We start from the raw sequence: 26,086 nt of genomic DNA on the forward strand, positions 1-26,086 counted from the left end.
TGTGATGAACAGAGAACATGGTTGTAAGCTTTAGGTGACAACATTATGAGCTGTTTCATATAAAATATAATACAAAATATTTAGTAGTAAAATCATGGGGAAAAATAACTAGAACAACATTTTCCTTTCTATCACTAAATGCCACCCTCCTTACTGCTTGCTGTGTGCAACCTGTGAAGTTTTGTTAGCTGACACAATTTTGATGTTGTTGTATTCCTTTTTTGTGCATCTTTTGTTTTGTTTTTGGGAATACTCATCATGTTATCTGCTCTTTTTTTAACATAGATGCTGTCAGCACCAAAAGGTGCTTGCTCATAAGTTAGGTGGATATTTTACAGTATCTCTGTCTGTGGCTTTCTTCAGATAAAGATTCATGGGTTGAAATAAGAGTAAGAAAAAGGGCCTGGAAATTTGTGCCCTCTCAGGTGCCTAACAGTCATTGGCCCTTACTAAGATTTTGGAGAAATCCTCTGGAGACTCAAATACTGGTAATTAAAGACTAAATTTCAAGAGCACAGAAGAGAAACATCAAACTCTTATGAGCAGCAAAGCATCAAACTCTCATTTTGAATGCAAATTTATTTATGTAAACTTAATTTTAATTTTTTGAAAGGGAGGAGGATCTTACTTACTGAAAATCTCTGCTGTAGTATTCTGCCTAATTATTATCAGTACAGTGCTATTGACATGCAATAGTAAGAAAACATTGTGTATGGTTTTCGAACATCTATTCATAACTTTTGTGAAAAAATCATTGCTCTCATGCCTAAACTGCAAATTGCAAAAAAGCATACATCTTATTTAAAATATTTTCATAACTTTAAATTACTTAATTCTGAAAAAAAATCCCAAACCAAAACCAAAAAGCTCCACCCACAAAATTTGTTAGGTTTTCACCATAGGATCATCAATACTAACTTTATACAGTGACAAAATCTACCTGCTTTGATTTCTCATTGCTAAAAATATTCACATTTTCTCTCCTTTACATTTAAGAGGTAATATTTTCTCATTACTCAATATAATAAAACCCTCATGGAAGTTTTCTGAAATGTTGGTTGGAAGGGGTATAGCGTAGAAAAGTGCCCATTGAACTCAACAATTCAAAGCAACCACTGAACTTAAAACAAGATCAAGTAATGTGTTCTTGTTTGGGTTATTGGGGAAAAGGCATAGTTTAGAGATGAAATCAGAATCAAATAATGTCAAGGACTAAATATTTTGACAGCAGCTTTATTTTATTGCAGCACAAAATCCTGGATGTGTAAAGCAAATAATTTTCTGTGCTTCCTGTCTTTCTTATGCCACTGTATGTGAAAACGATGCAATTTACTGCAAATATATTGTTTTATGTAGACTGGCCTTCTCCAGGCTGTGCATATTAAAATCTGGTTCTTGGATAAAAATTTCCATCATAAAAAATATAACAGTTACTTTTAATTGTATGAGGAAAATTACTTGAATTCCTGAAGTTTTTTTTCCTAGGAAATACTATTTTCTCTCAAAAAAAAAATGCCAACCTAACCCAACACAAACTCAAACAAGAAAAAAAAAAAAAAAAAAAAAAAAAAAAACAAAAAAAAAAAAAAACCCAAAAGTCTCAGGTTATTTTTCAAGGGAAAACAAATTACTTAAGAATTAATTAATAAATTGTGTGTGTGTGTTTTTAAATCTCAAGAAATACTTTTTTTTTCTCTGTAAATTCCCACAGTATTTCAATTATATTGAGATTTTATTTTATTTATTTCCTATCCCTAATACTATGTAGTGCTAGTCCCTAGTAGTAAAGTAATTGCTGTCCTTCACCCTAGAGCTGGCTTCATTTTCATTCCTGGATAAAGTAAATACTAAAAATTATTATTTCTAAAGTAATTGTAGATAATAAATTCTATAGAAGTACAAAAGCTTCTCACAAAGTTAATCTCTGTTCTAGAGAAGGCTTTGTTTCTGCTTGAGTGGTCAGGAGACACAGTGAAAGCAAATGTACATTTGCTAGTAACCGCAGGTGTCCTTTTACAGAAAAAATATATAAGCACCAAGGTGTGATAAGACAATCTTGGAAAAGCAAATTCTTACTTTGAAAACTACTTTTCTGGATGGTTGTTTCTAGATTCTAATTGCTCATTGTTCAAAGGAAGATCTGTGTTCCTAGAAAACAGAGGAAACTTCTTAGGATATGGGCCCAAACAGTTCTATATTTATGACTGTCAGACTCCGAAATCACATTTACTAACCCTTAGAAATGTGTTCTTCATGGTCCTATTAACGTAGTTTGAAAAATGTAGACTCTTATCTCTAACATAATTGATTTTTTTTTTTATCAACTGCTCTCAGGAAAGTAGCTTGAACTGCATCTTTGCAGGGTCAGTGATTTTTGGACTCAGTGATTCAATAAAGATTATAGAGTAGGAATGTGTAATAGCAGTACTCACCTAAGATTTACTTTCTGACACTGTTAGTAGGAAAAAAGATTAAACGTATTTGCATTAAAAAGATTTTACAGGTAGATCAATCTCAAAAAACTTCATAAACCTTTTCCTAACCTATTATTTATTCTGAAGCATATATTTTCCTGTTGTTCTAAACATGTTCTAAAAATGTAAAATGAAATTTCATTGTTTGCTCTCCCTAGAGCACACTATAGAAGTTACCTGTAGCTACTGAAATAACCAGTCAAACTTTATCTGTAAAATTAAACCGTTATTAAGAACAAAAAATATATTATAAGGAGATATTTTGAAAATTCCAATAAAAGCTAGCAAAATCAGGTGATTGTTGTTTTTTGCTGTTTATGTCTCTTGTAAGAAATAAAGTGTTGACACATCTGTAATGAAAATGTTGTTACTGCATATCTGCAGTTTAATGGTACCCCAGAGCTGCATTGCTGGATTTCATTACGTATTACAGTAAATAACACCTACTACAAAAAATTAAAAAATGAATTTCAGTGGAGCAGTTATCTTCCACTTAGCAATCAGTATAGTAATAAAATAATCTACAGGGAAGATAATATTTATTTCATGTACTGATACAGAACTAAATGCATGCTTTTCCATGCATGAAAAGCAAAATGGAATCAAAAGTTAAAAATGTACTAAATTGTTTATAGCATGGTATGATAGAAGCAATGTAGTGTTTGATATGGGAAGTTAGAGCCATTTCAAGTAAAATGTCAGGACTAATTCGAGACAGCAAGCTACAAAACTTATAGCTCTTTTCTGCATATTCTGAATATATTTGAGCTTGATAACTCAACTGCACAAGAACTACTTTTATATGTGAAGACTTTGGCAATGGTTGTCATCTTACACATCTATAATAAAACCATTGTGTATATATCAGCCGGGCCAGTCATGTTTATAATAGATACATAAATTAACATACAATGATAATCACCTCAGCCTGACATTTTTAGTCGATAATGACTGCAACAAATGGGTGACCTTCAATTCACTAGCACACAACAGTCATATTGCTTCAGGAGACAAGCTAAGAGACATGTTCAATTTAGTGGTGACACTTGTGTGACATCCAGTAATCCTTAAAGGTTCATTCCTTTATCTTTGCTGCTACGATCTTTACTAATAAAAGTGTCTACTTTCATTCCTGTAGTTAATTGGAAACTTTCAGGTTTATTTTCTTCCCTTCAAGATGTTTTCCTGTAATCTCAACATATCTTCAGGTCAGTGATGAGTAAATTAATAGATTCTTCTCATTGTCCTTACTGTTGGTACTGTTATTCTAAGGAAACTTTAATGGGAGCATAGCTGTCAAGCCTGTTGCTGAAGATGTCACTAGGGAAACTGATTCCTATTGCTTCTGCCTTGGTAGGCACTTTGCAGAGGAAGCAAATTGCTATTAGAACTTCCTCTAGAGACAACCTTGGATTCCTGTGGCAAGAGTTTTCCATTGCTGCTACTAGGTCTGTCTGTAAGTTTTCCTGCTATAAGCTGTTGCCTGAAAAAGACACTTCAATTTGAATGTATTTAAGATCTGGGACACCAAATCACCTTGATTTAGTACTAGACAAACAGGAGAAACAAGTCTTACATGATGATGTCCTCCTTGCATTTCCTTCTTTCCTGTTGGGGAGGATCAACAATTAAACAGTTCACCCTCAAAAACATTTTAAAAATACATGAACCTTGGCCCATTTATAGCATTGTTTAGTGGGACCACCAGTTCTACAGCAATAATGATTATAAAAAAAAAAAAAAAAAAAACAAAACCCAAAACAACACAAAGAAAACAAGCAGGAAAAAGAAAAGCATAGCTGCATTGATTCTTGGAGAAATTAGTGTCCACTTCCTTTTTTTCCTTGTCTTTTTTTTTTTTTTTTTTAAATGAAGAAAACATTTGAGTATGTTAAAGAGAAAAAACTGCTTTCCTTTACTGCAGCAGCTCCCTTACTGCAGCATCACAGGCCAATAAAAAATTCTTATGCAAGATAATCAGTATGAGTTCTGACAATATGGTAAACTCTACTTTAGCAAGTCAGACTGGGAAAAGATCCTGATAGGGCTTTTTTTTGGTGGTAATTTACTTAATATTTTGCTAAACAGTTATAATTGGATTTTAAAACGGTGCATTTCTGCAGCACAGCTCTGTCCTATGTGGAAGGAATAGAAAGGAAGAGTAGTCTTTGTTTCTTTTATAAGAGAAACAAGAGTCTATCCTCTTTTCTTTCCAACCTCTGGAATGCATACTGAAAAATCAGGGTTATTTCCTGCACTATTTCTAAGCTTTAAGGAAATGGATTCACTACATCTTCTTTTTCCCAGCCATTACAGAATTTACTCTTGAGAATATAATATACATGCATTTGTATGATTACTTGATTCCATCATTCACTGGATTAAATGAAAATAGTAAACTTTTATATCTGGATAATTTAAAAAAATTGAAAAATATTTTCCTTATTTTCTGTCCCACGCTGTACTTTGTGTTTAATAGACCATTTTAATTTTAAATAGAAATTAGTCTAGTTTAGTTTTCCATGTTTGTTTTTTTTTACTCTGAAAAACTACTGTCTTATGTAGATTAAAAAGTCAAGTATATCAAAGTAAAATAATAAAATATTTTTCGTAGAAATTTTGTTGAAATTAAAATTTGACTTTTGAGACTTAGCAAAATAGCTACAAATTGGTATATTATTAGCAGTAGTAAAAAGTAATATGGAAAATTTAATTAATTTTTAGTCATAAACATTATGGATTAATAGTTTCTTTGAAAACTATCATATATCAGGCATTTTCACTAAACCAGAAATACATTTTTAAAAAAATGATAAATCCGCTAACTCTATGCTATCTTGTAATGATATTCTTTTTAATTTGTAGTATCAGTAATAGATTTTTTACAGAAAATGAAAAAATATGAATTTAAAAGTAATTTTTAATTTCATTATCTAAGAATGTGTGCATTTAGCGTTATGCAAATTCACTAAGATTTACATTTTAAAGAGACAAGTTTTGGTCCACATTAACATTTCCTTATCCTGGGCGATCAGTTTACTGAGGGATACAAAGAGAACAAAGGAGGCTGTTCTGTCTTCTCCTATATGTGTCTGTGAAAATTTCAGGTAGGTTCTGCTCCATCTCCTGAGTCAGCAACAGAAGCAACAGTAGTTTCTCTGATATTAAGCCCTTTAGGAATAACAGATTATTCTGGCCGTGTCACTGATGGTCCTGTCTTTGAGATATAGAGGTGAGTGACATACAACTACAACACATTTAGTTTTCTCTGTACCCTAAGATATCCCTTAGGAGGCTGCTGGTGAAGTTGGACTTTGTGTAAAGGAAAATGTCTTCTGAAAAGGGCATGTATAAAGATGACAAAGAGTGAAAGATGCAAAAGCTTTTAGGAAAGTACACTGAAGGGTAGGCTTCTTTTAGGAGAGATTAATTTTGCTTTCACACACAGTCAGTTGAATGATAGTCTTTGTTTTGACTGATCAGAATATCACATTAGGTATTCTGCTACTGATGAGAAAAATCTATTTTTTTTGAAATAAAACTGCTACTTTTCATACCATAACATTTTTGCTTTAGTTTTCCCATAAACATTTAAAATTTATATTTTAGCAACTATTACTCAGTATTTTAGGCTTCCTGAAATTAATCTTCTTTTTATTATTGTTTTTTTTGTGTGTGTGTGTGTAACAGTAAACCACCTAAATACTTCACATGCTTCTCTTAGCTGTGAAAATTTCACAGTACCGCTAGTACTTTTTTGATGCTAATAGGACTGTTCATGGTAGAGTGTAATATGGAAAACAAACACCAAAAAAGCTGAAAACAGATGTATTTGTGCTAATACATAACTTTCCTTTTAATTCCCTCTTTTCAAGTCAATTATGAGACTAGTTTGATCATAACAGTAATACTTAACTAAAGTACAGAAATCATGTTGTAGAGAATGTAAAAGTTTGTTTTAGAAAAGAGTGCCCCTGCAATTTTAGAAAGGAAGTTCTGTCTACATTCATTTCACTGCAGTAACTGAAATTCAAAATTCTTTCTAAAAAAGAAGACGTTATCAACAGACCTTAACAGGAAGATGTCTTTACTCTGCATGTTACTTTCAAAATAGTTAACAATAGGTTTATCCACATTTTCCAATAGATAAAGCTTTTGTAAAAGTCCATTGGAGTTGTACCAAAATAAGGACTGCTGAATTCACCAGTCCTTACCATATCTCAATAGTACAGTAAGAGTATTATTTAGACCACATTCAGTGGATTTTTCCTAGGAGACCTATGAAGATTTCCTTGGCTTAGTTCCCCAAAAACCTAACCATGTATCAAACACAAAGTATTTGTTGGCTCTGCTCCCAGTTATCGGTTTCAGACATTTGGCTAACCTCCTTGACTAACACAAAGCTTAGAGACTATGCTTTCCCACATGTTCTCATCGCAAAGGTAGCCCACACAGGTGACGGTTGACTGAGCAACTAAGTATGTTTGTAGGAAACACTGAAATGTAGCATAGCTCTGTCCAAGGATGCTCTTAGAAGCTTCTAGGTGAGTATTTCTTCCTTTCTTTGGTATGTACCCTGCATCTTCTTTGCTTAACAGATTTTTGGATGTGATGACAAGTAATTTAACAAATCTTTTAACAGACTTTCCCCTGAAAGTTCCAGATTTTGATATTCTATCTTGTTCAAGAAATTATCCAACTCTCATCCCAGTTAAAGAATGTAATTTTTTTAAGCATCTTCTAGTTCTCAAGAGGAATTCCAGTACATAAAGTTATTCTGCATCAAATATATCTGCTGCATAGAAAGAATATTGTGGATTCCAAGACAGGCAACTATTGCGCTGAGCACTAAGGCCCCTTCACCAGAAAAGATGGTTTCAATTGCTACATTAGCTAATGACTCTTTCAATTAATTACTCTGCATTACAAAATGCCCTACTGCCGAAGCTGGTATTTTCCAAAAATACCAATTTCATTGTGTTTCTTTGAGGGTATTTTTTGGGGAAAAAGAGAAATATCAAACTATTCTCTTTCATTGTTTCATTAATCAAAGACTAGTTCTAATTTTTTGGCTCCTAAAGACTAAATTTCAAGCTTAAGGTATCTATGCATCATTTTTAAAAATATTTTTTTAAATATAAAACTTCATAAGAGATTATATTGAAATAGTTCATTTAAGCCTTACCCAAAATTTGATTTTTTGTTTGCAAACCATTATTGGGAATGCAGCTTTCCATCACAACCTCGAAAAAAGTGTCCTGCTTGGCATCATTGGAAGTATTGTGATGATATTGAATGTCACCATATACAGCTCTTCTTGATGAGAAGTTATGATATGTTTTTAATTTATAAATGAGTAATTCCTTTTTTTTTTTTTTTTTTTTTTTTTTTTGTTTTGCTTTAATTTCAACTCAGTCTCCTTCACCACAAAGTAAATACAATATTTTACAGGCAATTCTGATCTAATTTGCAGGTTTAGGCACATACTTATTTTCATATATTTTCATATTTTCTCTCTTCCAAGAGTGAGCAAAGCCAGGATAAACAACCTTTCATGAAGAATGTCCCAGGTCCCCACTCTTGGCTGGCTGTCTTTATTTTCCATCACCCTTTTTTTCCCAAGTGAAAACTGCATAAAGAGCAAGCTATGTCTTCACCTTTTTAAGACTGCATACACATATAACCTTGTATGGCAGCCAAGGTCCATTTAAACTCTAATTTCACCCTCTTGAACCATTTCCTACTTTTTTTTTTTCTTTCCCATACCTCCTTGTTAGTCACTTCCACATTTTTCTGTTTGTATTTTCTTTTAATTCATGTCCCAGTCCATTCTGACAACTTTCTTCTTCTAACAGCAATAGTTACAGAGGCATTACTCCAGGACTCTGCACTTTGTAGAGATTCATGTGTATACAAGTATTTTTCATTCCAAAATGTCTGGGTTATAGAAGACAATTGCAGTTTTGCTCTAGCGTGCTGTTGTGCTGCTTCCATATTCTTTAGAAAAATAGTTTAGAGTTTTGCCTATCGTAAGAAAGTGAGAAATAAGACATATTTTTTTTAAATAAATTCTCATCAGCTGAAGAATTTTATTGAATATTTAGTTCACTTACAGACCTCAGAAAAGAAGCAAGAAATTAAAAACATATTTACATGTGAAACTGATTCTTTTTTAAATCAGCTAAAACTGATTTGAATCAGTAAAGCACATCATAATTCTAACAGGAAAATGCTCTTAATATAAGTAGCAATAAATTTCCATATATTACAGTACTCAGTGAAGATGAGTTATTCCAATGCAAGTAATAAATAATCATGATCTCAGTATATAAGAATTTGGTTTGGTTGGTTTTTTTTCTCCTAGTCCTAGAGAAGAACATGTTAATGCCTAATTCATTCGAACAAAAAGGCAAAACTAGTGGACTCTGACCTTTTGTTTGCTACAGAATATGATGTGCATCACTGATAAGAGCCGAAGGATTGGAAGAGATCTGTAGATGCAGGGAAATTCATATCCAGAGGCAACCCCCTTACTTAATTCCTATATATTTTATACTAGCTAAACCCCAAATCACTACTGATATTTGGATCAAGATTTGTCTTTTACAAATCAGGACAGCCCACTGAGCTAATGCTCTTTGTCGTAACAGTCCATGCTGGGAAAAGTCAATGGCATTCCTGAGTTGTCCAAGAAAGGTGTGGGAAAATGAAATGAAATATGAATGTCCTAAGCTATTCTGTCATTGCATGACTGGGCTGAATAAGTCTCCTGTTCCTGGAGTTGAATTTGCCAGTTAGTAAGATACTTTTCATTCATAGCATTGTGAATTAGTGGCAAAGATAAACTTATTCCCTTACAGAAATTGGCTGTCATATTACTTCGCTATGATTACTAAATATAATACTAGTTCTCTGAATTTTCCCATCTGTTTCTTTTGGCCCTGCAAGTTTATTAATTGTTTACCTATTTGGTAGAAAAATATTCTCTCCCTAACCCTGCAAGGCTATCTTGTATCTGTCTGTGCTCAGTCACTTCCAACCCATAACCTTTTGCCACACTTTCTGGACTGTAGGACGGTCTTTGAATTTTGTTTATTTATATCATAACACTCAGATCCACAGAGCACTCAGATAGCATGCTGTGCACTAAAGAACATGAACTAGTTTCTAAAATGGCATGGTGGGGTCATAGATGTCAGCTACAGCTCTCATTTGTTTAGGTAACATTTAGAAAAGGTGTAAAACTTAACAAGAGTATATTCAAAGATGTTTTGTGAGGAAAACATCTCAGGAGGTGCTAAGTAACCTCTGAATGGATTTTAAGGCATCCTGTCTTGTATCACAGAAGCACAGGTCTTTATACAGAATGTTAATACAAAATGCAATCATGCAACATTAGCAACACAGTAAAAATGAAATCTACTGTTCAAAATCAGCTGTTAGTTCTATTTTTAAGATCTTGCCATGAAGCTTAACATAAGTTAATCTTTCACAATGCACTCTCAATTTTTAATTTTGACATAAACAAAATTTTGAAATAAGACAATAGAAGGTAAAAAAAATCCCACAACTAAACAAAACAAAACATTCTTGAAATCACAAGTTAAGCTAATAGTGGATTCAGGAGAAAGTAAAGAATATGAAAACTAATAAATAAGTCCAGGTTTCAAATGTACTTTTTAAATAAACATACGTATGTATTTGTTTGTAGCTTTGTATCTGAAATTAACTTTTGCAGGTGAAAATCACAGACCACTTTCTACACAGGGAAACTGAACATGTCAGTGAGTTATTGCAGAATTAGGTTACGGTTGAATGAATAAGCATGGAAAAACTATAGAGTATTTCTCAAGATGACAGAGGAAGCTATTGGTTTAAAATAGCAGGAATAAGTATTAGGAATAAACCAATGGCAAAAATTACATTTCTTAGGTTTTGTACATATTCTTCAAGTTCAATAATCACAGTCCCATAAATAAACTTAGTCCTTACAATAAACTTGAACCGCAACTAGTTAAAATAACATTCATTTGAGCTTTCTCCTAAGCAAGGAGAAATCAAAAGCACTACAGCTTTTACTGTAAATGACTGACACATTCTTGCCCATTCTGTCAGGATCCTGATCACAGCCTCCTTCCTAAAAGTTCAGTGGGCTGAGCTAAGGTGTTCAGTGCAATGAGTTGAGGCATTTAGTCAATGGTCACCACCATCGTTCATGAGAAGCCAGAAGCCTGGGCTGCTCTCCTTGCCTGCAGAGCTGCTTCTTAGCAGAGGCTGTGCCTCCCTGAGCCATGCTGCAGCTGCTCAGCAGCTGTGCCTGTGCCCAGGCTCACACCCATTCAATGTGGACCCAGCCTGGACCCATGGACATGGCCTTCTGGCTTGGGCTTGGACCTGCCTTGCCCCAGTAGACTTACCAGGCTATCACTGCACTAAGCCTGTTCCTGGCCAGTGTGTCTGGGCCTGATCCTGGCCCTGACTTGCTGTCTCAGTGCCCTGGTCCCTTGTCAGGGGGAAGCATATCCCTGCATACCTTGCTTCCACCCTTGGCTCCTGGCTGCCTCCTCACAGTGAGCAGCCAGAACGTGCTCCTCCCTGACATCTTCATTCAAAGTCTAGGCCACTATTTATCAAAACTCATTGCTTAGAAAACATGTAATAATTTATGGGTTTATTGGAAAATATGTAATGATTCATGTACTGAATAATTGGTTTCATACAGGGAATTTAACAGTACTGTTTGAAAGGTGGTGGAATTGCAAGGTAAGTAGAATTCACAAGAACAACTTAATTGATTCCTTCCAGGTGACAGAAAGAGAGGTGACTGTTAATTCTTCTTGGCCTAATTTCAGTAAACGGTATGTTTTGAGCCCAAATAGCTGAAGTTCATCAGCTTTTTTGTTATAACGGGTTGTGGGGAAAATAACAGGGACTAAGTTTTGTCTTTTGCTTGACATCAGTCTGCCCAAAGATTTAGGTAATAATCTTAAATTTTTCATTCTGTTGTTGAATTACTTCTTAAACATGGTTTACGGACTATAGTTGCTGTGGTGTTTTGCCATGTGCTGCTCTATTCCTTTAGAAACTGCTATGCTGATCCTGTTACCACCTAAGATTCTGGTTCAGTTCCTGTATTTTAACCTGTATTCAAAATTTTGTTTTGGAAGGGAATGTTTATTGGAGGTGGGGGTGGGGAGACTTGGGTTTTGAGGCTTTTTGGTGACTTATTTTACTGAGAATTTGAGAATGGAGTCCCAAATATGTCTCAGGTAACATCACTTATTTAATGAAACTTAATCATATCAGCTTTAAATAAAGACTTGCACTATAAAGATCCTTTCCCTGGTCACCTTTTAGAGGACAGTATTCTAGAATAAAATAAGCATAGGGACCCTGAAACAGTATTATACCATTGAAGCTAGACATAACTTCAGACAGAAAAGTAGTAATTCAACTGTAAATAAGCAATGCATTAGTAAAGCTGGTCAAAGATCAATTAAGAAAAATTTAAATCATATGAGGTACCTGAACTACCACAGTGCTTTATAGCAATAATAAATCACAGTCAGCACTGGCTGCGCTTGGACCAACCACTTACTTTTGTAAACTAGTCAGAACTCGGAAATACAGTTTTCTGACAGTGGTCACTTGGGTGCTAGACACTTGTTAAGGCCAGCTAAAATGAGTAAAGCTCAGGCAGTTACAGCAAGGTCTTGAGACCCTGCACTTTGAGGTCAGTATAGAGCCCTTGGCCTTATACCAGGGCTGCTAGAGATCATGTGTACTGGATTACAGTTTCAACTTGACCTCACTGTCATAAAATCTCATAGGAAAAAAGAAAGTTATTGCACATGTAGTGGTTTCTTAGAAAAAAATCTATGACTTGGAAATAATAGTATTTGTTTTAAAATAAAGCTAGCAAAGACTATTGACTAGATTCATTGTGCTATTTGGCTATAACAATTGGAGTAAAAGTGTTCTTCAGAGTTTTCCCCTGTGACCCTGTTGGTATGTGCAAACACTTTCTTGCTTCATGAACAAATGAAATACTAGATTTAGAAAGATATCAGAAATATGTGTATTTTGGCAAGACAAAAATGCAAAAGTAAAGCCATTGTTTGTTGACAGATGACTAAAAGTAAGAAAGGCTGGAAAAGATATGTGCATAGAGAGCCTTATTGCTGAAGTGAATGAAACTGAAGCAATGATAAGACGGTACTGAAAAATATGTTGGTTGGGGTGTGGGGGTCTTTTTTTGGTTTGGGTTTCGTTTGTTCCCTTCCTTCTTTCCTTCCCCCCTTCTCTTAGATTAATCATTTTGCATGCCATGTTTGTGAAAGAGGTGAGATTCTGAAAATATAACACATGATTATGTCTTAAAAGTCCTAACTAACTCTGCTTTCATTTCAGTGGTACAACTCTTTAGGGACATTGTGGGTATCTGACAATAGCTTTATAACAGTGAGAAGGAAATTGCATGGCAATCCTGATTTATAATGAAAATTTCAGCAGATCCTTTATTTGTGGAGTATACAGTGGTTTGAGATTAAGACCCCAAGGAACATTTGATTCTTTAGTTTTATGTAGTGAAGCAGATTCAAACTGTACTTAACAAGCAGAATTGCATTTGTGAATTGCTTTAGGAAAAAAAAATATCAGTTTTGATCTCTTTATTACTTTAGCTTAGTGTGTTCAGAAGTGGAACAGTTCATGAACATAATGTTCAGCGCATAAGTCTGAGTTTTGCATTGTGTAAGACATAGGCTTTATACAGTGGAAAAGCCTAGGGCAAGTGTGCTTTCTAAGGTCTGATTTGCTGTACCATAGTCTAGGCTTCTCTGTGGAAAATCTAAGTCTAGTCATAGCACTTCACTTACTTTTGGATTTATGATTATGCAAGCAGAAAGAATCAGTAATACATAAGCATGACCTTCAAACACATTACAACTTCATATGGATTCACACCAATCTTCTACTTTAAGGAAATGGAATAAAAAAAAATATAAATTTATATATCTACTACCTAGATTACTGAGAATGTATTATTACAAGTGAGAAGTAATTGAATTCATTGAATCAACATTCAGCTTTTTCATTAACTTAATTAGCATAGGCAAAATGATTGAAGATAAATACTGCATATCTTTAAACTGTTTCGGTTATGGTTTCTTCATCTAGTGGAGTTATTTGACTTCTTTTGTTATTTTTGCTGCAAGTTCAAATGCAAATATCTGTGATAACATAGCCATGATAACGCTAGTAATTGGATTATGCACTGAAAATACTCCTGAAGAATTACATTTGATACAAAACTAGGTTTAGTACAGAATCTGGATAGCCGAATGCCCACAATTTATAAAGCCTATAAAATCTAATACTATATTATCTGTTGACTGAAATGTATTATGGCTGACAATAGGTTTTTATCTCCTTTTTGTTCCCTCCTCTTTTATTTTTTTTTTTAAAAAAAAAGAAAGAAAAAAAAAAGTAAAATTTTTCTTTACATTTCTTGGCTTAGTAAACCTTTACTAAGAATGTCAGTATCACAAAAAAACCAAAGCAGATTATCCGGACTCCATATCTTGTAAGAAGCTAATCTCCCATCTTTCAAATCAAACAAAGAAAATACCTCAAGACATTTTGTTGTATACTCCTGAACAGGGAGCAGTACCTGAAAACAGTATGAAACATAGTGTTGTGTATAGCTAGTCATCTAGTGTACTGAGTATTCAGTCTGCATCATAGCAAATTCTGCTCTTGCTACATAAATGGCTTCAGCTACTTTTTTATCAGCTTATTCCCAATTGAAGCCACAAGGAAGATTTTGAGAACAGTCCGTTAGACCTACCATATTAGGAGAACCGTAAGGTTGAAAACCAGCTCTTTCTTTAGAACAGAAGAAAGCAAGGCAATGAATGGGAGATACAACATCCAGAACTGTTACTGCATAGTCAGGATTCAGCAGGCAACCATAAGGACAGGCTGAAGTTAGAAGGGACCTCTGGGGGTCATCTAGTCCAAAACCCCTGCTCAGGCACGGTCAACTAGGGCAGATTGCCAAGGCCCATGTCTTTATGGGCCTTTTCAAAATGTCCAGGGATGGAGATTCCAGAACCTCCCCAGGCAATCTTTTCCAGTGCTCGGTCACCCCCACAGAAAAGAGGTTTCTTATGTTCAGGAGGACCCTCCTGTGTTTTTACATTTGTTCCTGTTGCCTCTGGTCTTGTCAAATAGGTACAACTGTAAAAAGTCTGATTCCACCTTTGCACGTTCTTTTCAGATTTTTATATGCATTGATGGGATCTGCCCTGAGACTTCCCTCTGCTAGGCTAAACAAGACTATCATCCAGATAATTAATAAAGATGTTGAATTTGGCCTGCTTCATGTTCCTGTGACCTAACTTACTTTCCATTACATATTTCAGGGTGTCATATAGTGTAAGGGCTCCCTTGGGGCCAGGTGTGGTGGGGACTCCTTAGGGGTGGGTAGGGCAGGACCTCAGTGAGACCCCATTTGCTGCCCCCAGCCAGGGAGCATGTCAGGCAGTGGGGACAGTCAGGGGTAGCCCCAGAGCAGGGCATTAGGCACTCCTGTGAGGATGAGTCCAGGCTGAGGCCAGGCTGCAACATGAGCCTGCAGGTGCGTGTCAGGACTGATGCTGGTGAGTGTACCCAGGGTCAAACACAGCCCCAGGAGGACTGAAACAACTTCATCAAAAATTTATCATTGACAAGGAAAAAAGTGGCACTGGAGTAAATCTGCTGGTCATGTAGTATCAAAAAGATAACTTTTTGATTTAGGAGGAAATTATCTTTTCTAGTCCTTTCCAGCATAACTTTTATATTTGAGGTAAAACTTTGCATATTAGCACAATTATCAAGGACTACATGCAAAGTAAATATGTTTTTCAGTTCCCTGATGAGAGGGAATATATAAATAAAAATATATAAATAAAATATATTTGAACAGGTGTTACTCCACATCACAGAATTCCCCGGTTCTTGAAAACAGACATCGGCTATGCTGATTCCTGATGTGAAGTACTGTAGTTTTTGACAGTCTTTGTATGTGTTGCCAATATTTACTTTAGCTTCCTGGATTCATAAACAGAAACAAAGAGTGTAGGGTATCTGATACCACAGAGTGCTAGAAATCAGCCAGAGACTGTTATGCATAAGGCTATTGAATAAATAAGAATTTTTCCAGCCATATCTATTGATAAAATAGGTCTGCTTCAGAGGGAAAGATAAGGAAGACAGACTTAAAATTTTAAAATGCAGATCTTTCATTTGGCTTTATATACTGTTGCTGGAGCAGGAAAACAAAACCAAACCAAACCAAACCAAACCAAAACAAACAAGCCAACCAAAACCCAAACAGTGATGTATGAAGCTTACAAATGAGATCCATCTATATATTTTTTGAAAAAATTATTTATGCCACCATTGATGTGGGGATTAGAAGAATTGTTTTAATAACACAACCATTCTTTAACCAGGGACTACTTATGCACAGTTAAGAACGCATGAAATCAAATTAGAATGCATCAGTAATTACATCTTTTGGTGATAATATATCTTCCTTTTCTTCTGATCAAGCCTATCACAATATTTGTCCAAACAAATGGGAAGTTAGAGCACACCTGATACATCTGGCCAGATTTCACTAGCACATTTTAGGAAAGCACTTTATGAACTGAAGAAAACAGTAAACAGACTGTACTGAATTGGCAAACATGAATAGTGAGTGGATGATGGACAGTGAATTCAGACATATGGAGAAATTTTTTAATGAGTGTTGCCCTTGCACAATAAACTCAAGTCCTTACCCTGACATTCACTAAGATTAGTCATTAGGATTATCTCATCATGTATTTTCAGAAGCATGATAGAAGAATTTCTCATAAAATTTTAATCAATATGCATATGAAAACAAAGAAAATCCAAATACATTATTTGTTCGAAGCCAAATAAACCAAAATGTATAAATTAAGAGTTTAGAACTTCTAAAGCCTAAACCCTTTTTCTTCAGATTGCAAAGCCTAGTAAATACCATTTTTGCTGTTGTTGGTTGAGAGAAATTTTTACATCAGCCTGACCATACAACGTCGGGACCTGGCTAGACCTGCCTTGACACAGGTTGATTTTATCTTGCTTTAACAAATAATGTCTAGAGGCCAAGTGATGACTGCCAAACATATTGGAGCTTCATCCTCTGAGTTTCATTACATCAAGGTCTGATGATTTATATCATTATCATAACTTGAATTTCCAAAATTTTGCTGTATATCATGTGCTATGTCTTCATTTAGGTGATAAAATATCACAAATTTTGGTCATCTAAAGCATCCAGCTTAAACTTATCTAACCAAATTTGAGATAATATTATCTGTTTGAGTATTTGGTTATGTGCATCAACTGACTGCTTTTTGAGACCAAACAGAGTCATTGATAAGCAGAAAATAAGATGTCACGAGGAGCCAACAGGGATATTTACTATGACATTTTTTAAAATTCTCTTATTTGGCTTACTATTACTGCATCCTTCTCTGTCAATGTTTGGTTGCCTTCTTAAGCCAAACCTTCTAAACAACAGTATTGCCATGTGGTAATATATAGCCTTTTTTGTTAAATCTGATTACTCCTTAATTTGAATTCCTTCCCTCAAAAGAGCCATGTCTTCATACCTCCTTTGCTTCACATACATGAGGACATAGAAGAAAGAGATTTGATATATACCTATGCGTTATATTTGGTAGCAGAAAAACCAGAAAACATTGTGATTCTGTATTGAACAAGCAGCCTGGATCATGTAGGAAATTTGGAGGGGGAAATTTTCATTTTCAAAGCAAAGGTGGAACTGTAGAAACTTCCTATATTTAAAAAGAAGAAAATTCTTCTTTCAAAATTTAAAATCAAATTGAAGTTTGGTAGCACATAAGTGTCCATTGTTAAGCTGTGATTGCTACTGTTTACAGGGTAACTTCTTCTAGTAAGATCTAGGAAACCTTACTAAATGCAAGGCTTTTTCTAGTGATCAGGCTCTATGAACCGGAATCCTTGGAATTACTTCTTTTAATTGTCTCCATTCAAAATTGACTAGACAAACAACATACAATCCCATCTGAGTTGTCTCTGCATGGAGTGAAGAAGTGGACTAGAAGAACCACTCCCAGATTCCCTTCCAACCAATTTATTTATGATTCTATGGCAGAATATGATAGAATTATTATAGAAAAACATCTACAGTGACAATAGGGTTTGTCTGAGAATTCATTGCCAGCTATCTTTGCCTCATGTCATGATATGGCATGCCAACATATAAGACAATTTGTTCAGCCAGTGCCACCAGGTGCACTATTATTTCTTCTCTTCCACATCGGTAATGAATTTACATGTATTTTGCCTATATGTAATGAACATAATATTAAAAAAAAGCTCTGTCACTTCAGTAAATAAGCATAATCTAAGTAGGGATTTGGCAGTATGCTGAAATCTTACATGCAGTCATATTTCTCATATTTTCTTTCTTTTTCTTCCTTCCTTCCTTCCTTCCTTCCTCCCTCCCTCCCTCCCTCCCTCCCTCCCTCCCTCCCTTCCTTCCTTCCTTCCCCCCTCTCATTTGAAAGGATCTGTGATCTCTGTAGCTATCTTACCTACTGTATCCTTCACAGACTTTCTTGCTTATAAACTCTGAAGCTGGCCCTAGGGCTACAAGTTAAGATTGCTAGAGAAAATGCTGGATTTGCTCTTTTTTACCTTCAGAAATAATTATAAGCAATTTGGTCACCATTATGATTACAATAATAGAGGTCTGTAGTACCAAAATGAAACAAAATTGTATTTTATTTTAATAACTGCCCAAGCAGTTTCCAGTCTTTTCAGTGATTCTCCTGCCATATGCATTAGCATGTCTCCATATTACAAATTAGGACAATTTATTTAAGAAATGACTCTGTACTCAACTGCAGCATACATGAATGATGATTATTCATTCAGCCATGAGGTTTAAAGATGGAACTGTTTGCCAGGAATGGAAGACAGTCCTGTCATTCTGAAAATAAAACCAAGCCAGCCTTAAAATGCAAGACCTCTGAAGATTAAGTTGTCTAGCTTAATCAGAGATAAGATTGAGGGATGACTTCTACATGAATATATATGTATATCCACACAACTGTAATAGAGAAGAGAGGACAGCTGTTAAACTTTGAAGACAAAATGGCAACATTAATCCAGTTATTGAGAACCAAATTTTAGACAAGTATAGTATGAGAATTAGAAATAAATATTCTAGTTGTGAGGTATTTAAATATTGTCAGATAGTGCAATCATTTGATAACAAAACTATTTCAAAGGTACATTTCACTCCAGAAAACCTTATAATGCCTGTGTGTGGTTTTAATGGATGTAGTACTGCTTTGGTACATTTGGACCTTGAAATCTTTTAATCTCTGATTCCCCATTTTCATCACCATCTTTCAAGGTTACTGGGGAAAACAAAATTTAATGCATTGACATTTTAATGTTCTTCATACTTGCATCTTTACATTAAACTAGTAACAAAATCAAATTTCATGCTTCAGAGCTTTAGGCAGTCATCAGCAAAGTGAAGGAGTACATTGTCTTGATGAGCAATTGGTTAGATATATTTTTTTCTCCTCTTCCTCCAAAGAATCAGAGGCTGGCTGCAGCTATAGACTGGAGGAAAGATAGATAAAGAGACACTTAGAAAATATTTCTTCAGTGTATCTGCTGACGTATTCAAGGTCATGCTGATCTTCAGATTTTTATTCAAGCAAGAAGTTTTCCCTGATCAGTCTGATGGGAATTTTCAAAGATTTTTTTGCCAGCTTCTTAGTTTTCTTTAGAGCAAAATGAGTAGATGAAGCTCCTGAAGTGTCATAATGCAAAAAATATTTTTCACCTTCTAAATGTTATGGTCAGAATAAATCAGATATTGACGAAAAGTGTCTAAGCTGAGCTCAATTTTGTTTGGATTATCCGAATATAATTCAGATATTAAAATTCCACCACTGTTAAAAATCTGGAGTAGAGGAGCACGTGTGGTCCTCTCTTGATGCCGTGATCTACCCAAGGAGAAATATATACAATCATTACACTTATGGCCTCAAAGAAAGATAAGTTACCAAACTTTGCAGTTCTTAGATCAAAAGGCTGGCAGCTGTAGCGGTTGACCTTGGAGAGCTGCCAGATCCCCACCCAGCTGCCCTTTTATCCCCACTTCTTAACAGAACAGGGGGAGGAAATCAGATAGAAGAGCTTGTCAATTGTTAATATCCCTACACTCTTTATGGGGAGAGCCATACCACATTGGAACGCACCTAGTTAAAATAAGGTAAAAGAAAGAACCCATCAAAGTCCTGACTATTGATTAGCCATAGGATAAAACAAACTGTGTAAAATATGTACCTTCTTAAAGATCACTGTAAATATGAGGTTGAATAAATTATTTAGTTTATAGCTCTAGTTAAATAAGAATATGATGAACTTCAAAGAAATTTAAGTATTTCACTTTTCATAACATCCCCCATTTACATTTTTTTTCATAAGGAAAAAAGTAACTGTCATTCCTAAAAATGAGATGTTTCTGTGATGAGTTAACCTTAGCTGACTTTCAGATGTTCACCAAGTCACTCTCTTACTCTCCCTCCTAAACACAGGAGGAGAAAAAAAATTAGATGGAAATCCTCATTAGTTGAGATAAAGAGATCACTGACCAGTTATTGTCAACAGGCAAAACAGAACCAACTTGGAGAAAATGTATTTAATTTATTGTCAAATAAAAATAGAATAGGATAGTAAGAAATTAAAACAAAACTAAAAATATTTTTCCCCCATGCCTACCTTCTGCCCGAACTTCGCTTCTGACTCTTCTATCACCTTCCACCCTGAGCAATGCAAGGGAATGGGAAATGGGGGCTATGGTCTGTTCATAATACTTCATCTCTGCCTTGCCTTCCTTCCAATCCTTTCCCCCTGCTCCAGCATGGGATCCTCCCCATGTATACAGCCCTTCATTAATTACTCCAGTGTGGGTCCTTTCCATGGCTGCAGTCCTTCCAGAACTGCTCCAACATGTGTCTTTCTGTGGAGTATAGTCCTTCAGGAACAGACCGCTATAGCATGAGTCCCTCATGTGCTGCAGGTCCTGCCAGAAAACCTGCTCCTGCATGGGCTTCTCTCTGCAGGTTCCTGTGTGGTCTTTCCACAGTGTCCAGCTACCTTTAGGTCATGTTTTCCTGCTGTGGTGTGGAGTCCTTCATGGCCTACAGCATGGATATCTACTCCAGTGTGGTCCTCCATGGGCTGCAGGGGTACAACCTGCTTCGCCATGGTCTTTTCCATGGGCTGCAGAGGAACAGAGGCTCCACTGCCTGGAGCACCTCCTCCTCCTCCTCCTTCTGCACTGATCACCAGGTCTGTAGGCCTGTTTCTGTCACATTTTTCTCACTTCTATAACAGCTGCTATCAGTATATTTTGCCCTTTCTTAAACATTAAATGGATTATGAAAACAGGAACTTAAAAAATAGAGCAGGCAGAAAAAATTTTATAATTATGACTATTTTTGCATTATTATGACAAAAGTGTTGAAAAACATGATCAACATCTTTCTCTATAAAATCCTAGTTAATTTTGATTTCAAGCAGTAAATAAACTATTGAAATTTGGGAACAGGCAGAGAAGTAAGAATCTGTGCTCAGAAATCAGCTCTTACAATTTCTCAAAGTGCATCTTAGAAGATGCCTTTCTTTTATTTTTACATAAGAAATTTATCTCTTTGGCACAAAGTAGAATGTGAGAATCTCAGTCACTGTAAGTTCTGGCAACAGGGTCAACATATTTATTAAGATCTTGCAGTTAGTGAGGATGTATGAGAGATTTGCTTTCTTTGCATTGTCCTGGCTAAAATCTCATGTTTTTGTCAAGTTTCTCTCAGTCTCAAGTATGGCATCTCTTGTGGATTGAGAACTTGTGATCCTATCTAAAAGCTATTGCAGCTGATGAGAACCTTCTCCTTAAGTCAAGAAAGCTTGGAGATTTATTTTTTTTTTTGAGAGTTCAGTAGGATACAGAGTTTACATCTTTGGGGGCAGCAGGAGATCAATAATCTCATGCTGTCTTGAAGATGTGCTACAGTAGAAGAGATTCTTTATGATTCTTTCCACAGAGTAGAGAACAGGGTATATGACTTTCTGCTGATAAATACAATTTTTTATAAAGGGACAGTGACAGATAATATAAAGAGGTAATAGTAATAGAAAAGCCTTTCATGTATTACCATGCTCTGTAATGCAAATATCTTACGCTGACGTTGTCAATAAAAAATCTGGAATTCATGTTATATATAAAGATAATAAGTGAAGTTTATGTCTGTGAGTTTCACTTTATTTTGTTTGGTGGTTTGTTGTTTTTTTTTTTTTTTTAATTTTAGTATTGTCTGTTAAAAATACATGTTGTACACTTAGAAACAGGATCATGGTGATCAAGTGCTGACAGAAATTAAGGGTATTTTAATATTTTTCTTTCTTCTCTAGTTGTTCAGTGCCATGCTTATGGTGTAGTTACAACATCGTTGATAAAAACTCATAAACTTAACCTACACAAAGCTTTAAGAACTAAAAAGGCTTCATTTAAGAGCATGTTTTTTCTTTTTCTTCTTCCCTCTTTGTTTTGTTTTTAATATGTATTACTGTGTCTGTAGGAAATGATCCAATGGCAAATGTTTTCATGCTTTTAAACTAAAGAGAGAAACAAGGTATCAAAAATATAAAAAGTAATAAATATTCCATCACGGGGGAAGAAAAAAATATTTTTAATGTGTCATTTTCAGGGATAGTAACTAAAGATATGATGTGTGTTTATACTAATTGTTTTACTAATTTGATGTTATTTGTTCTATTAATCTGATATTGTTTACCTTTGCATAATAAAATAGAATAGAAACATGAACTGTCTCCACATAAACATACCTGGAGATCATAAACACAGATAAAAGATGCAGAATAAATGAAGTATTAACATTGAAATGACTTAAGTAATTGTAAATGTGGATGAGTTTTTCAAATGAACAAACTGTATAATGTAGGGTCATATCCCAAATGTGTTAATAAAGAGAAATAGAAAAGGGGTTTCATTTTTTTAAAGGTAAGTCATCAACATCATATATACACATCCTTTCTGTTGAATGAAATCAGCTAAGGCTTCCTGAACGCTGTGTTATTGCCACTATTTATAGAAGCTAAAAGAATACCATGTCATTTTTACCAATAATTTTACTTTTAATTTAATTGATACTACTAAGAAGAATTTGGGAAGTAATTTTTCCCACCTTCAGGAATCGTGAGTATGGTGTCAACATTTCTTAGGAATGATCACTGGTGTATTGTTTCTGTGATGGCTGAGGCAGGATTTTGTATCATATCTTGTGATTTTAGTAAGTAATTTTCACACAAGCTATTATATCAGTGTCCCATATGACATCTAGCACACCTGAATTCTTCTTCCTGATATTCTTTTGACCTGAAGAAGGACTTTTATGGCAGTATCTTGTAATTTTTTTCCAGTTCTAGATATAATAAGAGACACTACTTCTTCTCACAAGCCTTCTGTTAGTGTCTAGCTTATGTTTGTTCAGCAGCATCTTAAGTCTGAATTTAATACTTTGGAACACATCGTGTCCAAAAGCATATATGTAAATGTCAGTGCTGAAGCTTAAACCTTCTTAACATTGTCAACTATATATTGGCCCATTTTCCAAGAAAATATAAATATTGTAGCCCTCCTGGCACAGAATTACAGTATAGATAATAGAGGCGAGAACCAATAATGTGCAGTGCTCCTGTACTGTCTAATGGAAGTTGCAGACAGCTCAGCTCAAAGCTTCATGTTTATCTGTTGCTTTCATTCAGGAGCCAAAGTGATGTTTTCTTCTGTTCCCAGCTGATAACAACTGCAAAATATGGGCACAAATAACTTTGGGCCAATTACATCCATGTCAGAAAAAAGAAAAAAAAAAGATATTGCTAGGCTTATTGGCTGGAAGGTGGTGAAAGTGCTCATAGGTTTCCTGAGGCTGAAATGCGTAGAGTTGGAGTCTAAGGGAAAGGGAAACAGAGTTCCAGGAAAAAGGAGGAGGAGAGAGCCATGAAAGGGTATATGCAAATATGAAGTAAATTAAAAGCAAATATAAGAATTTAAGAAGAAAAAGAAATTCTAAGACATTGGTTACTTGCTTTACTGGAATGGAAAACACTTACCCAGATGGTTCCAGCTGTCTAAGTGTGGGAGAAAGGTCTCATGGTGTTACTGCTGCACAAGTTTTCCAATTTCAAGTTAGGAGCAATAGAAGAGACGAGATTTCTACTCCTTAGCCTCTGTTGATAATTCAGTATTTAGTTAATTGTCATATGTCTCCTGTACTTCTCTGCCTCATGGAATTCAAGGCCAGAACTGTCTGGAATTTTACCATTATGATATTTTACCATCAAAATAATAAATTATCTTTTAATCAGTCGCAGGCTTTTTGCTGTGGCAACATTAGTACCCATGTGAAAGAGCAGGAATGGATAGTCGTCTGGCGGTTGCACTGAGATTTTCAGTCTTGTGGTGACCTCCCTTAATCATGCCTCATGGAGGCAGCAGACTACCCTGAAAAGAGGATCTGGTCTGCAAACAGGTGCTTCTGTTCCACACAGAAGGGAATCATCAATGACCATAACTCACTGTTATTTCTTCTTGGCTCTGGTTTTAATGAGATTTTGTTGTGAGGGTTTGGTCATTCTGAAACGTCTGCTTGCATAGGTTCCTCCTCTATCTCATTATGCACTTCATCCACCATACTCAGGGTCTTATACCTATTCTGTAAAGTTATGGAGGACAAGGAAATGTTTCTTTTATGACTCCATGTGGTAACGTTCTTCCACTCCTCCTTACCCCTTTTAACCCTGCCTTCTTCCTGGCACAAAACAGATCTTGGACCTCCCTTCTTAGTGGCCATGCTGTGTTGGCTTGCAATGCATCAGGGATGGCAGAGTGCAGCTCCATTGATCAATCTCCTTCTCAGACGCCCAAATATTCCTCAGTCTTCCCACCTCCTCCTGCAGCTGCAGTCTGGTCACACCTCCACATAGGCTTGCTTGGTCTCTGACTCCAGGAATAACCCTTCACACATACAACAGCTGGAAATCTGGATGGTTTTGTGCTTGGACAGGAGCTCAGTCTGTGTGGCTGCATTAGTTCTACCAGGTGCTAGAAGCTCAGGGGGAGCAGAGGACACTGCTTTTTCCTGGGTGATCAACATGCTGCTGTACGTGCTTCTGCACCCATGCCCACTGCCGCTTGGCCTTCTTGTACCTGCAAATAGCTTTCATGAGGACCTCTTCTATGATTTTTACTGGGAACTAAAGTGAAACTGTTTGGACTATGCTTTTCTGAATCTTCCTTTTCACCTATTTTGGTAGCTGGATATAATATTTATCAGGTTTTAGTCAGTTGGAACTTCTTTTTATCTCCATGACCTTTCAAAGGTGACAGAGAGCAATTTAAAATTGAAAGGCTTTTTCATTAACCTTCTGTTTTAAAAATAGTCTGTCATAATTTTGAAGACCATAATAAGGTGATGAAAATTAGAAAAAATAGTACCCTAAGATCAAAATAAACATGGATCTTCATTATTTGGATACCTAAATTAAATTCCTTTGATCTGAAAGACTTCTGTTTTCTAACGTTACATGTCCTGATTTTACTTTCTTCAGTACCAGCATTTAAAAATGCATACCATATATAAATATTTTATGTAGATTTAACAGTTACAAATTCATATAACAGTAATTTTTTAAAAAACTTTTTATAGCAAAATGAAATATTATTTAGAGCATTTATTTATACATGTTGTATCACACATTCAAGGAGGTATTCAAAGAGTGTAATAGTTTCTGTTTCCATCCGTTTTATGGGTGTTCTGATGAACCCCTAATGTGACAGGCAAAGAAAATGTAATCAATGTCTTATTGTGCTTGGAAGACCGTGAAAAAAAGTAACTGACACAATATTTTCTTCCAGGTGGGAGCAAAAAGCAACTGCATTCCTGGCCCTTTACAATCTAGTTAAGAATTTGAGTGACGGAATGTTGGCGCCAGCTGTGGAAGAGCTTATCAGCCTCAACTCCAAGTAAGTGAAGTCCTACATATTCGGAGGTTCATTTCAGACTAAATTTACAAAGCCTACTGATTTCTAACAAGGAACATGGATTAAAAATAGTTTCTAAGGCACTGTAGAGCACTTTAGTTTCTCATATTGTGGAATTAAATTTCTCATTTAAACAACGTCTTTAAATTAGTACGTAACTTCATCTCTTCATAATGTTATTTTGCAAAGCTAATGACATCTCATTCTGATTCCTCTTCCTTTGTAGACAACTGAAAACACTCCCTTAAATTAAAGACAAATTATTACAAAGCATAAACATAAAATATAAAAATATATGTATATGTTCAGTGATCAAGAAAATATAGATAAATAGTAATTGGTTTGATGTAGAAGACCAACAGGTTAAAAAAAGTAAGGAAAATTATTTGAATGTTAATTAAAT

The 26,086-nt window shown here is 35.2% G+C and overlaps 1 long non-coding RNA gene across 1 annotated transcript in view; it reads left to right on the top strand.

Moving 5' to 3' along the window:
- Nucleotides 1-25,665, top strand: part of LOC121081251 — a 328,189-nt gene extending 302,524 nt beyond the window's left edge. The window contains exon 3 of the long non-coding RNA XR_005825623.1: nt 25,558-25,665. This is a non-coding gene — a long non-coding RNA (uncharacterized LOC121081251). The remainder of the gene's footprint in view (nt 1-25,557) is intronic.
- Nucleotides 25,666-26,086: the final 421 nt, after the last annotated feature.

Source organism: Falco naumanni, chromosome Z (genome assembly GCF_017639655.2).
Source record: "Falco naumanni isolate bFalNau1 chromosome Z, bFalNau1.pat, whole genome shotgun sequence".
In the NCBI taxonomy this organism is placed as follows: domain Eukaryota; kingdom Metazoa; phylum Chordata; class Aves; order Falconiformes; family Falconidae; genus Falco; species Falco naumanni.